The sequence below is a fragment of the Panthera tigris genome, chromosome B1 (genome assembly GCF_018350195.1).
Source record: "Panthera tigris isolate Pti1 chromosome B1, P.tigris_Pti1_mat1.1, whole genome shotgun sequence".
In the NCBI taxonomy this organism is placed as follows: domain Eukaryota; kingdom Metazoa; phylum Chordata; class Mammalia; order Carnivora; family Felidae; genus Panthera; species Panthera tigris.
In genome coordinates, this window is record NC_056663.1 from 177,084,249 (window position 1) to 177,097,171 (window position 12,923).

Genomic DNA, 12,923 nt, shown 5'->3' on the forward strand with positions numbered 1-12,923 from the left:
TACTTCATGTTGTACACTTTACTTTTTTTTTACATCACCTCCAAATATACTCTGCACTTTACTTATTTATTTTATTATTCGTTAAATCTTTCTCCCAAGTGAAAGTTACACTAGGGTGGCAGTTTTTGTATTTTTGTTCCATGACATATCCTAAGCACACAGAATAGTTCCAGGCAAGTAGGGGGCAATCAACATGGGGGAGAAGTAAGCCTGGGACAGAGGTCATGGCCAAGGCCGAGGTCATGACACTAGTACCTGTATAGACGATATCCCTGGAGTATAAGAGTAAAACAAATGGTGATTATTTAAAAATTATAATTTGTTTTCCCATTTTGTACCACTTGAGTGCTTTGCTGCTAAATATGTTTGTAACTTCAACCAATATATAGTGTTACTTACTTTTCTAAACATTAGATCAAATTATTTAAACAATGCCTAGTACTACAAGTCATTTAATATGTGACAGTTTTGTGTACAAGAAATTGACAATGTATTTGCTATAATTAGATCTATATATTTTTTTAAAATTTATTTTTAATGTTTATTTATTTTTGAGACAGAGAGAGACAGAGCATGAACGGGGGAGGGCCAGAGAGAGGGAGACACAGACTCTGAAGCAGGCTCCAGGCTCCCAACTGTCAGCACAGAGCCCGACGCGGGGCTTGAACTCACAGACCGTGAGATCATGACCTGAGCCGAAGTCGGACGCTCAACTGAGGGAGCCAGGCAGGCGCCCCTAGTTGTATATATTTTTATGCGACAGAATGAATAATTAAAGCTTAGAAACCCTCCCTGCTATTATGTGTTTGACAGAAATTTGTTGTTGATGTTATCATTATTGTTGGAATGTACAAGTGTGGGCGAAGGGTTTTTAGAGAGAAATCATCAAAAGTGGGGCCGTCATATATTTGTGGATTGGTCTGTGGTATCCATTCAACTTTCTTGCAGTCTGCTTACCTGTGATACATAGGCTGAAAAGTTAAACCCCATGGACCTAATTCTTAGTATGTAGAGTTTTGGTTGGAGACAAGGGACTGCCAATTGGGTATGTTTACTGAGATTTGAAGGTTGAAGGTAATAAAGAGTACCCTTCTACAGTTAATGCCAATGCTGAAGATATTAGGTTCTCTACTGAGGTGTTCAGATGTCCATTCACTGTCTTCATGGGTGACAGACAGCTGTTATAGTTCTATAGCTTCCAGATTTTTGATTTACTACTAGAGAGGTATGTTCTTGAATTCAACAATTCTTCCTAGTTCCTGCCATTCCTGTTTAGTGCAGATATGGAAGCTCCCATGTTGCTCTAGTCTGTATGTAGTATCATTTAGCAATTGTTCTTGAGGACAAGCCTAGACTCTGCTTCCCTAGCTGTTTCAAAGGTTTTTCAATTACCTAATTACTTGTAACAAAAAAGAATGCATTATGTTTAAAATAGTTGGAGAAAATTACTTTCCTTCCTCTTATCTGGGATTTATTATCACATATTGTAAGAATTCTCAAATGATACCTCCAACTGTATTATTCATATATTGTGCCCTTGGCCCAAATGCAAGTTTCTCCTACATTAAAACTAAATCATTTCACTTGCATCTGTATGAATTCTTGATCATTATGAATAATAATGGGTGCATAGTAAGCACTTACTTATTTCAATGAATGCATTTTCATATTCTTACTATAATTGTATTTAGAGAATAAATATTTATTAGATACCTTTTATGTTCTAGATACTATTCCATGTACAGAAGTAATGAAGTGGGTTTTATTTTTCTTACTTTTTTTAAACTATGTTACCTATTATTATTTTGCAATATATTTCCAAAAAAATGCAGTTGCTGTTGCCTTAACTGCTATAAGACCCTCATAAGCAAAGCAAGTCCACCTGTAGCATTTGTCCTTTTTACCACTGATTGGGGGGAAATGTCCAATAAGATGTAAAATGCAGCATATGCAATCATGGAATCTAAAAACTTTTCATGATAACGTGTTGCAGATTGCACTTGACAGTTCACCACTACAATGGGAACCTGGACCCTTCTTGATTCACGCAGTCTTTGAGACCCAAACTGGAGTCATCAGGAAAATGACCGATATGCAAAGTTTGCAGCTGTGCTCAGTTAATTGGCTCCATCCTCCAGGAGTAAGCCCACCCGGGACACTGAGCTGTTCTGCTCCTTTGTGGGACTGTATTTCCACAGGCTTATCTCAGATGGGGACCAGCATCTCTTCTCCAATCTCACTTTTCACCCAACTCGCTGAGCCTTCATATCCTTGGTTGATACTATTGTTGATGCCAAAGCGTCTGCTTTCAAATCTGAATGGACCTGCAACATGCATCTTTGAACAGCCATTTGAAAAGTAAAGCTTAATAACACCTTTCATTTGTAACAAAGTCTCTTCACAGAGATTTCTCCAAGACTTATTACCAAGACCATCTATGTGCAAAACCACTGCTTTGGAGCATTTGCTTGTAGTTCCCAGAAAACAAAACAAAACAAAACAAAACAAAACAAAACAAAAAACTGAGCTTTCCTTCTACATGAATTCATTTATTTTAAACCAACACCATCTGCCATCTTGAAAGACCACATGAAGAATGTCATACATTTCAGAAGCCAGCAGTTTTGTTTCTCTTGGAATTGTAGTCTTCTGTATAATATTTTGCAAACTTAGCATCATCCCCAGTTCTCCGTCCATCTTTTCTCTGTTAGCGTGGCATTCTGCCAAGTACTGAAGAGCAAGCAAAGCCAAATGGACAACAGAGGGGTTGGGAAGGTCCATAAGTAAGATAAGGTCAGGCAGACATCCATGACATCGTAGACAATGGTTCTTCTACTTAGTAGATCTTTTGGTGGATCTCGTAACTGGTTAACTAATGTGAGAGAACATTAGGTTCTTTATTCATAGTAGAGGAGGAAGAATTCATCCTCTATGCCATACACAAACAAAATCTTCTTAAATTCATGCCAGAGCTTCAGGAGTCCAGAGCCTGTTGCACTATCAAGGTCACACCAACACATGAGGTTGAGGGACCCAGGAGTCACAGAGCGGGTCCCTCTATTTAGAGCCGTGATCTCAGTAACGGCAAATGACCAGGCTAACTCTGGGAACCAAGGAGTGAGAAAGCTGGTGACAAAAGGTTCTACAGACTCACCCATGACCCCGCAACATCCGTCAGTTCTTGATTTTTATCTTATGGGGCATATAGATTAGTGGAAGTTTTCAAGTAGCAAGGCATAGCAGAAAATGTCTTTATTTGTTCCTGTTGATACAAGGTTGTCTTAATTTTACTCTGAAACAATACATTTTTGAGCATTTTTTTTTTGGTAGCTAGACACATTTCTTTCTGTAAGTAGTTTTTATGACATTCTTTTTAAAATGGTGATGATGTTGGTAAATTCCAATTTTCTTATCAATCTCCCAAATCATGTAAGATCATATGTCAATACACAAATATCTAACTGGTTTTTGCTCTCTGTTTTAAGTATCTGTGGATTCACAGCTAAGTAAGCATTGATATTTTAATATTAGAATCAAATTCAAAGACCAATAAGTACTGTTTTATATATTAAATGTTCTATTATAAATTATATTTCATTGTATCAAATAAAATAACTTATATATTAAAGAATTCCATTGAAAATGGGACAATTTAGTATAAAGATGTAGTCAAAAACTGGTTTGTCTGATCCCCAGACTTCCACCACTGTATTTCTTCTTTGCATCTATGTATCTATCTATCTATAGAGAGAGATAGCAAAGTTGAAGACATCCTAATACCTTCATTATGAAACATCATTATAATACTAAAAAACTCTTCCCTGCTGTTTGCAGATGATTGAATATGTCCTGTATGACTTAACAAGACACATGATTTAGTATTTTTGCAGAACTGATGGAATGCTCGGAACACTTCTAATACCATTAAATCTAAGATTATTCTTACATGACTTGTCTTCATGGTCATGACATCTTGACACTATGATCTTCCTCAAGCTTTCGAATAACAAACAAACCAAATGGTTAACTCTTGAGTTTTGAACCAGATTATCTCCTTCATCTATCATTGAGAGAATCAAGAGAATCACTGGTTTTTCTGACCAGTGTTGTCAACCATTAATTTCCATACCTACATTGCTGTAGATTTTTTCAAGGAAACTCCAGTACGATGAACTTGGTGATTCTAACGTCAAAACTCACTTGAAGGTTTGTTGATGGTTTTGTTTATGTATCATGTGTGTGTCTATAGATATACACACATACACAGATATTTAGATAGGTATTTATATAGACAGATTATAGATAGATAGATAGATAGATAGACATATCCCAGATACCTTAGTGTAAATATGGCCTTTCACATTCTTTCATTTGGTGACATCACCAAAGTTTCCCTAAGAAATAAATTTTTATTTTTCTTTCATGATTTCAAATATTCCTGCTGACTTTTAGAGCACTAGGAAGAAACTCCCATTGCTTCAAACATATCTGAGTGTAAGCAGGACCACCAGTGACCTCAGAGATTAGGGAACAATTAATCCTTTTAAATTGACACCAACTGTTTCTACTCTTACTATTAATGTTACCACCACTGCACCTTTAAATTCTTACTGTCGTTTTTACACACTCTGCCTCAGTCCTTTGGGGAATTATTATTGTCAGCAATATATTTTTTTTTTTCATTCTCGCTTCAGTGCTTCACAGATGAGTGCAAATTTCTGCAATTTCCACTTCTCCCTCCAAGTCTTTTCTTCCTCACCCCTGCCTGGCTCCTTTTTTCAATCCTCTGACTCCTCTCATGTAGCTAAAAGGACCCTGTGTTTACACTGATAAATTTAAAAAGACTCATGCCCTTAAGGAACTCATCGCCTACCAGGGAAAACCCAGTGATAAACAAGCAAACGTAATATGTGTTGCCCACTGATGTCACCCAAAGGGGAAGTTGTCACCTATCCCAGAAACCTGATTGTTTCCAGGGGCAAGAATGTGACAACCTGTTTTCTCTGGGCTCTCTGCCTTGATGTCATGCCTGGCATTTTCAGCATTCTGGGAAATGGAAGAAGTATGCAAAATTGTCCAGAGTACAGAGAATGGAAAAACCTAACAGGGCCATATCTGAGAAAAGTGAACCTGAGCAAACCACAACAGAGAAGTACCTAATAATTGTTCAAACTAAAAGCTAATAGTAGTAGAGTGCAAATCATACACCAACCAAAGGTCTAACTGTACTAATACTTTATATGTGTATTAATTAAATTATTAATGAAAATGGTTTACATGTGAGGGAATGAAGGCCCTGAGAAGATAAACCTGTCCAAGATTAGAAAGGGAGTAAGTGACAGAGATGTGACCTGAGCCCAGGATGTCTGGCTACAGATACAGGCCTCTTAAACCCCATAGTATATAATTTCCTCGCACAATCTGGAAATTTTTCTGGGATGCCATAAAATCAAATTGTGCCACACACATATACATAGCACATATGTGTTCACACACATATACATGTAATATTCATATAGCATCTAACAGTTCACAAAGTATTCTCACATGTAAGTCTCAATCACATCCACAACTCTCAATGTTAACTAGGATCACAATACATAAAAAAAAAATCCTAAAGCTTCGAAGTCTGAAGATAGTTATTCAAATTTACATTGATTATAAGATTTGCCTCTAAGTCTTCCAACTGCATGGCCAGACGTTCCCCATAGCTATATCAATATTGCTTTTAAAACCTGATATAAAACCCAAATAAGAAAATAATAGATAGATACAGCTGGGGCTGATCTCCTTTACAGATGGTTTTTATGTGTTATGATTGAAGACACTTGTTAGTCCTTCTCAGTTTCATCTAAGCCGTGGAAACGGCATATAGTAATTTATCTTCATGGAACCAATTATATTTTCAAAGATACTGTGGTTGAAATTATAATTATATATTATATATACATATACATGATATTCTCATTATAATTATAATTATAATGTGAAATATTTTATTAAGATTTCTTGGAACATACAAGATATCACTCTACCTCAGGGCCTTTGCACGGACAGTTTCTTATGTCTGAAGGGCCCTCTTCCTTATCCACATGGCTTGCTCCTCACCCCCTTGTCTTTGACCAAATGTTTCTTCTTCAAAGACTTTTTGCTGATCAATCTTTAAAACTGTAGTCTTCCTTCCCACTCTCCTACTGCTGGTTCTTCATTTTCTTTCTTTCCTGCTATATCTGTTAACATTTATGATCATCTGGAATACATTATAGGTATTTATTTGCTTATCTTTTGTATACATTTCCACGGCAATATAAGCTCAAAAAGAGGAAGAGTTTTTAATTGTTTTTTATACACTACTCTATCACAACAATTTTCCGGAGTATGTTAGGCCTTCTATCTATTTTTCATCTATCTATCTATCTATCTATCATCTATCTATCTATCTATCTATCTATCTATCATCATTATGTGTTGAATAAAATACATGTATTTTTTACTCTCTAAGTTAGCCATACAACAAGTTATACATGGATCAGCATGTACCATTTTGATGTGTTACATCATTTTCATGGCTAATATGTCTGAATGCATATTTGCACCAAATGACACAATTGTATTTTCCTTACCATAATTATATAGCTAGAAAGGGTAAAAATAATAATGGATGATACCTATATCACCTTACATGTGCCAGGCACTTTTTAAACACTCTACTTACAGTAACTCATTTATTCCTTACAACAATACTTTGAGATAGCTATTATTATATTATCCTCACTTTATTGGATGTTAAAAATAAGGTACAGATGGCACATGGTCAAACTGCATAGTCAATTATTTCTCTGGATTATATTTTCATCTACTTTTGGTGAAATCTTTTATTGTTGGTATAATGTTGCAGATATGCAACATCCAACAAAAACACATTTTTACCAAATTGTTATTAACTGTAAGTACTCCTCAATGCTTTCTTGTGTTTCATAACTTATTTGGAACTTTTGTATATAACACTGCCACTGATTAGAACAATTTTGCAATTTAGATTACCAAACAAAGCATCATCGTATGCTTGGAAATATTTGTAGTATTGCTATGAAAATGACTTTCAGATACATTTTGAACAAAGAGTTATGCTAAATAAGTGAGAATAGGAAAATTAGTCAGCATTCATTCTAAAGAAATAACACAAATTTCTATTAAGTATTTTCAGTTAGATTGCAAATGCTTCTTATGAGAAAATTAATCTTATTCATAGCATACATTAAAAAATGTAAGCATAAGACTTCAAATACACGGAGAGTTATTGATGTGCTGTATGCTTCATAAAGTTTATTCCTCATATCTGTTCTGTTATTAATATAAAAGAATTATATATTAAAAATACAGAAAAGGTTTTTAGATCATTTAAAATCCATTAAAAGCTGAGATATTCTTATAATTAATTTTCCACTGAGATGAGAATTCAGAACCTTGAAATAACTTGCAGATGGGCATTGTCATAGTGAAGAGAACCTTTGTCATCTTCCAAGAATTATTTTACTCCCTAGTAAAAATTCAAAGAACATTTGTGTTCCACAATCAAGGTTGGCGGGCTGGTTCTTGGAAGGAAGATTGGGTGGCTTTCAATGCAATTTAATTTTACTGGTATTTATCGAACTTAAAATGTTTTTCCTGTTAGCTTCTTCTTATTTTTTTTATATTTAAGAAAATTTTTTTTAACATTTATTTACTTTTGAGACAGAGAGAGACAGAGCATGAACGGGGGAGGGTCAGAGAGAGGGAGACACAGAATCCGAAACAGGCTCCAGGCTCTGAGCTGTCAGCACAGAGCCCGACACGGGGCTCAAACTCAGGGACCATGAGATCATTACCTGAGCCGAAGTCGGCCGCTTAACCGCTTAACCGACTGAGCCACCCAGGAGCCCCTAGCTTCTTCTTTTTAAATGGAAATACCCCTTGGAAAGAAGGTATTGTCAACTCAGTTTTTTATACCTTCATTCCTTTCCTGATTCTTGAAAGAGTGACATAGACCAAGGCAACTGATTCTGTGCTAATAATAATAGGGAAAAAAAGGTTTTCATCACGGCACGTCATGATGAACATTGTCACTAGCATAAGTTTTTCATTAGAACAATTTATTAGTTGTTTATTATTGTGAAACATATTACCCCTAAAATTACCGATAGAATACAACACACATTTATAACCTCACAGTTTCTGTGAGCCATGAATCTGTGAACTGCAGTCATCACAAGGCTAGATTGGATCCTCTTTCTGGCTTAGTCTCTTGATGATGGGCAGGGTTTAGCTCCTCCGATGTTTTCAAACTAAGAGGTCAGTCCCTCACAAGCTGTTGTCCCGAAACCTCCCTCAATTCCCTGTCACATGGACCACTCTATAGAGCAATTTACAACATGGCCCCTTACTTCATTAGAGCATGGAAGAGGGCAAGACACATTGCCACCACAAAGAAAAAGCTAGCAAGCAGAAGTCACAGAGCTTTGTAGTGTAATTATGGAAGTGGTATTATGTCTCACTTGGCATATTTTATTCATTAGAAACAAGTCACTAGGTCCAGTATACACTAACAAAGCTAATAATCACCTTTAGCTTATAAAATAAGTTATTTATTCATTTAAAAACTTATGAGAGAACTTCATTTTTTATGGTAAATCACAGAATATCAGTTTAATTTCCTAAATCAACTGGAGTGTTTCCTTTGCAATTTAAATATGTTCTCATGTCCAAAATGAAAACAACAACGACAACAACAACACATTTTATGGTTTCACCCTGTCTATCAATAGAGAGAGCATTCTTGACAGAGCATTCTGCACTCAAGAGGTCAGTTTTCTCACTACCAAGTCGCCTCCAAGCCCCAATACAAATAGACTCTCCTCCACCACGCCATTGAATCGCCCTTTTTGTTGTTTTCCATGTCAACAAATCCAAAGGACATTGGTCGGCCTTTATTAGCTGACCTAGTGTCATTGTTTTACATAGTTGTTCCTCCCTCTCTTGAAACAGAACTTTCTTTATCCATGCACGGTGCAGTCACACTATACAGTCACAATATGGTCACAAGGGATCCACTGAGACAGACAAATCTCCATTTTCTTCTGTGTTAATTTGGGAACCTAAGTACTGTGGCTACAGAGAGATGGGTCTTTGCATCAGGGACACATTTTTGAGAGGGGCCTTCTTTTCCTCAAAGAAAAATCAATAGTGATGAAAGCTCTCCCAAGAAGGAAAAGGCCCTTGGGGGCAGAAAGATCCATCTGGCTCCAAAGCTGCCTTCCTGGAAACAGAATTAGTACACATGGTTCCCCTCTGCCATTTTCTCCTTCCCCAAGGTAACTGAATGACTTCAGGATTTGAACACTTAGGAACAATGTATTTAATCAAGAGTGAGGAGAATTAATTTTTAGCACCATATATAAAGGTGCCTACCATAGTCTTACATATTTTCTGTCCCAATCCATGGCTTATGAGAAATTCTTCAGACATAATAAAGGTATTGTTTTTGATAAAAATAACACATATTGCTAGAAATGACTTCATTGCCAAATGTTGATTTTAGTATTACTGCCAAGCACACTAGTTATAAAATTACACATATTCTACTAACTGCTATTTTGGGACCATGTTATTTGAAACAGGTGATTACTGAAGGTGTTGCAATTTTTCTAGCATATTGCTTATTCAATATTTGATAAGTGTTGCTAGCAAACTATTTGGAATGGAAACATTGAAGACAGGTATGAGATATTTGGCCAAGGTTTTGTGATTACATGTGAAATATTTTGACAGGAGCTATGTATAGGGAAAAACCTTTAGAGACAAAAAACAGGATTTTCTAGTAGGTAGCTAATGTGATGTATTTCTTTAAACAACTAGATAATCTGAATACATTTTCAAGTTCTAGTGCCTTCTTGATCTCTATTAACACCAAAGACATCACTTTGGGTGCTAAAGTAATAATTTCAAAACAATGTAGAAGTGACTTTTGAATTACTTTACATGAAAAAAAATTATTCATACATAGCATTAGTATTTTCTTATAATATATAACATATCATATAACATAACATATAACATATAACATAACATATAACATATAATATATCCTTTGTATCATAGTTTCTTTTCTAGTTAGTTTTATTTTTACTATTTTTTAATACATGTTTTTTCTTCTGCTATAGCAAGGGATTTGGAGATTCTGACATTTGTTCTGTCATGAATTCTCTGGTCTTTAGTTTCCTGGTCTCTAAATGTGGATATTGGACTCAATGCTGTATAACATCTCATCTAGATGTATCCTATGAGTTAATGAGCATCAGTTCCTTCAGAGAAAGATTTGTACCATTCTTTCACTTATTTTTTAATGGGATTTAGTATATGGTAGGCACTTCATAAATATTTGGGAAAAGATTAAGTTAATGCATATTAATATTATTTTACATTAACTTTATTTAATATTTGTTAAATATTTGTGTGTTAGATAGGATCTCAGAAGAGAAAAAAAGACATCAGGTAAAACCTAAGTTAATCTGAAAAGGCAATACATATTTAATTAATAATGCATCAATATTTGTTCCTTAATTGTGATGAATGCACCGTATTTTATAAAATGTTAATAATAGGGGATACTGGGTGAAGGGCATACAGAAACATTCTGTAATAGCTTCTGAATTTTTCTATAAATCAAAAACTATTCTACAAATGAAAGTTTGTTGAAAAGCAAACAAAATATTTCTTTTGTTCATTGGGTATGGAGGTTGTCCTTTTCTTAATGTTTATTTTCCAAATAATCCTTAAAGTTTTATCAATTAATTTGTCCTCAGAACTTGTTAGGAAATATTTAAACAATAGAAAATTAGCTACTTTTTTTTGTTTATAATTAGCACATCTGGGAGATATAAGTTTATCCTTTAAAACTTCAGCCTCTTTTCCTCAGATCAAAAACAAACGTTGGAAAAAAAACCTTGTTTTTGTATATCTCTCCACATCAGCACATTTTTTTTTTACTTTTAATCGCAAATATGTCAAGATACTAAAATATCAAATGATATAAAAGGCAAATCAGCAATCAAGACAAGTTCTTATACCCTGCAGAAACAACAATGAGTCACTTTATACAACTGCCTTAAGACTTCAAGGTCAAAATATAGTCTCTTTAATTGTTAAGTGCTGTCAAATACGATAAAACAAAAGTTTTAAGTAAAATGAAACCAGAAAGCAAATAAATCTGTAAGGCAGTGTGAGTCTTGTTTGTGGATTATAAAACAATCTAATTTAAAAAACTGAAGTCATTAAACACTGAATACAATGAAAATAATTGGAAAAACTTGCTTCTAAACCTCAGCTGAAATTAATCAGTTTCAAACATCAGGGAGGATATAGTAAGTAGACTTAATGTCTAGGGTCCCAATAAAAAGCATGCGTTTATGTTAAATGATTATTATGTAAATAGATACTTTGTTAAATCTAGCTTTTTTTAAATTACACTACATATTTAATGATATTTATAAGTAAAGAAGCATAAGGTAGGTAAGACAATTTTTTTCAGGGAACTGAATACATTAAAAGTGTATTGAAAAAAAGTGTATTGAAATACATGCAAATATTGGATATATTGACTACATTTATAAAATAAATGTATTTCTACTATGTGTGCTATATATGTTGTTCTATGTTCTTCAGTGTAAATCTAGCTTTATGTATTATTGCACCGACTTTTCTAGGATGTGATTTTTAAGTCTGAAATAATCATTTGGATATTTGTAAGGTATTGACTTTTGTGTAATGCTTGCAAATTATGTTGGTATTATAATTTTGCTTGCATGGTCCAGTTTACAATACTTTAAAAGTGCTGTGCACTGATAGGTCAATGAATATGCATTGCATGAATGAATGGATGGATGAATGATTGGCTTCATGAGGTAGTAAAGATGCTTTCTCTATCTACAATACACTTCCTCCTAATCACTAGTGATCAAATCCTCATGCAGTTATTAAGGCCCATTTTGACTGGTAATATTTCCGTTGAATATTTTTCTCCGCTTTCATATACTGCTTCACTTTTTTGAAGCTCCACAATACTTTGTAGCTTCCTTGCATCGCTCATATATCTCTGCTTCATATTTTTCAGTCCAGTGTGTACTGGCCAGTCACCTTGAAAGAACGCGTCTTAGGTAAATGCACACCAGGAACTTTAAGGAAAGTAACCCTCTAAAAGTATCCACGCATAAACTATCAACACTGTCCTCAAGTCTTGCGGCTCCTTTTTAGCTATATCCTTTTTTTTTTTTTTTTTTTTAATGTTTACTCACTTTTTTGAGACAGAGACAGAGTGTGAGCAGGGCAGGGGCAGAGAGAGAGGAAGACACAGAATCCGCAGCATTTTCCAGGCTCTGAGCTGTCAGCACAGAGCCCGATGCAGGGCTCGAACTTAGGAACCATGAGATTATGACCTGAGCCGAAGTTGGACGCTGGCTCCAACTGAGCCACTGAGCCACCCAAGCGCCCCTAGCTATATATATCCTTTCTTATCTCTCCGCTCCTATTCCCATTACAATTCAAAGTACCGTCTTTATATTGATCATTCTAGAATCTTTTCTTCTTGCTTGGCTATGGCACCTTCAATTTACTTCACGGTGCAAATTTTAAGATGTGTCCTTTAGTCTCATGTCCCTCTACAATTGGTCAGATGCACTTCTCTGCACCTACTCTCATTCTGACCCCCTCAATCCTTTGGATTTAATAAATAGATACCCTCTTCATCTTTTCTTATTTGTGTTCTTGTCTCAGATTATAAACTGTTTCTACTCTCAGTTGTGCCATATAAACTTGAGTGTCTCCAACTTCTATATTTCAATTTCTTTCTCAGCAAAACAGCGAACAGTAAACATAACACTGGTAAGAGG

The 12,923-nt window shown here is 35.0% G+C and overlaps 1 pseudogene; it reads right to left on the reverse strand.

Annotated features, from left to right (window-relative positions):
* Positions 1-2,075: 2,075 nt before the first annotated feature.
* Positions 2,076-2,926, reverse strand: LOC102959120 (annotated as a pseudogene).
* Positions 2,927-12,923: the final 9,997 nt, after the last annotated feature.